The 1,707-nt window shown below is 52.2% G+C and overlaps 1 non-coding gene across 1 annotated transcript; it reads left to right on the top strand.

Annotated features, from left to right (window-relative positions):
- The first annotated feature begins 319 nt into the window (after nucleotides 1-319).
- TRNASTOP-UCA (transfer RNA opal suppressor (anticodon UCA)) lies at nucleotides 320-406 on the top strand. The gene has a single exon. It is a non-coding gene; the product is annotated as a tRNA-Sec (tRNA).
- The last annotated feature ends 1,301 nt before the right edge of the window (nucleotides 407-1,707 follow it).

The following is a 1,707-nucleotide window of genomic DNA, read 5'->3' as shown; positions in this document are numbered from 1 at the left end:
ACTGCAGATCAGAGGTGTAATCTGTATCCAGATCAGAGCTCCAGGGTCAGTCCGGCACCGGGGAGGTGAGAGGCTCCGGTGCTCCCTCATCTCCCACAATGCATTGCTGCTGTCTTATATGCAGATACTATGGAAATGCTCCACAGCGATATCCAGCCGTGATCGGAGCCAGAGATTCAGAGCCATTATCTCCTGATATTTCTCACATTGATATTCACATTTCCCTAAATAATAAATAATGAAATATTAATAATCTCCGTAACTTCACTTGTGACTGCAGAGTCGTCCATAAATAGGATCCGGTGATCACAGATCTCCTGCCCAGATGATCCTCAGTGGTCTGGGGTGCCGGCTTCAAACCTGCAGCTGTTTAGGGACAGAGTGGTTCAATTCCACCTTCTGGGCGCTCCGTGTCTCACATTTTGGGCAGAATCTTTCATTATGGTGGAATATCAAGAATTAACCTTTTATGACCAAAGACAAAAATGTAAGTTCTGGTCGGATGCAGTTTCCTGCAGCACAATGTAGTTTTTTCGTCAGGCCGATCCAGGGGTGGTTCAGCTGGACCCGGTTCTTAGGTTGTTACAATCAAAACCAGTTCACAGAAACGGCAAGAAGAAGTTCTCCGATCCGGTGCTGTCTCTGCTTCTACTTCGTCTCCTTGTCTCCTATCTACGGTATGCTTCTCAGCTCTTTAGCTCCTGTCTCCACTCTTGGGCTCTTGTCTCTGTGTGCCACCCCCGTGCCAGCAGCCGGGCATCGTGCGGCCACTCAAAGGAACGCTGCAGCTGAGAGTACCCGGGGTGATGCAGTGGGGTAGCCAGACGTTGTGACCCTCCACGGGTAGGGGGGGAATACCCCGGGACTCGGTGTTGGTGTTGTTAAGGGGGAGTGCCGTTTGATGCAAAAGGGAGACACTCTTGTACTCACTCAGTCCATTAATCTGACACCGACAACTGGGTAAACCAAAGTTCTGGACACCGCTGCTGCTGAGGGGAGCTTAGTTCGGGTCCCGTCCCCGATGGTACTGCCTGGTGATTTGTGACCTGCCTCCTGGCACAAAGTTACTTCTCTGTTGGTCCCGGTAGTTTGAAACTTGCCGGGTCCCGCTCCGCACTATGGCTAACGGTGGGTGCTTGCTCCCAGGGTTTACGCTTGGGATTTTCTGGACCATTTTGGTGGAAAGTCCTGTCCCCCTTGTTGCGCTAGTACCCCGATTTTGGAGCGGGTGGAGAATGGATCTTGAAGGCTCCGTTTTCGTAGAGTAGATTGTCAGGTTGCCTGAAGCTACTCCCTGACCTAGGGTCCACGTACCCCATCGTGCCCTTGTCCCAGTCCAGTGATGGTACAAGGCCACAGGTTGTCCTCTTCGACAGTCCCGTGTCCCTTGTCACAATCCCCTGCGACCGGGGATCCAGCTCCTACTAGGCCCAGACTAGGTCTGCTACCTAGTTGCTTCCAGGGAGCCCGGCTTCTAACCTCCTCTCTCCTTCACCCTTCACTCTCCAACTCCAAACTTCAACTCCCTGACACTCCTGACCTCCCCTTAACCAACCCCCCAAGTGGGCGACCCTATTCCACTCAGGTCGTCCACTGGTGTGTCTGATGGGTGTGGTGCAGAGTGTAACTAGGACTTTAATTGACTGATGTTGGCAACACCATGTATTTGGGGACCCATAACCAAGGACGAGGTGGATATTGCACAGA

The sequence above is a fragment of the Anomaloglossus baeobatrachus genome, chromosome 6 (genome assembly GCF_048569485.1).
Source record: "Anomaloglossus baeobatrachus isolate aAnoBae1 chromosome 6, aAnoBae1.hap1, whole genome shotgun sequence".
NCBI lineage: Eukaryota > Metazoa > Chordata > Amphibia > Anura > Aromobatidae > Anomaloglossus > Anomaloglossus baeobatrachus.
The sequence above is the reverse complement of the archived record's forward strand: the minus strand, read 5'-3'. Positions and strand labels throughout refer to the sequence as shown.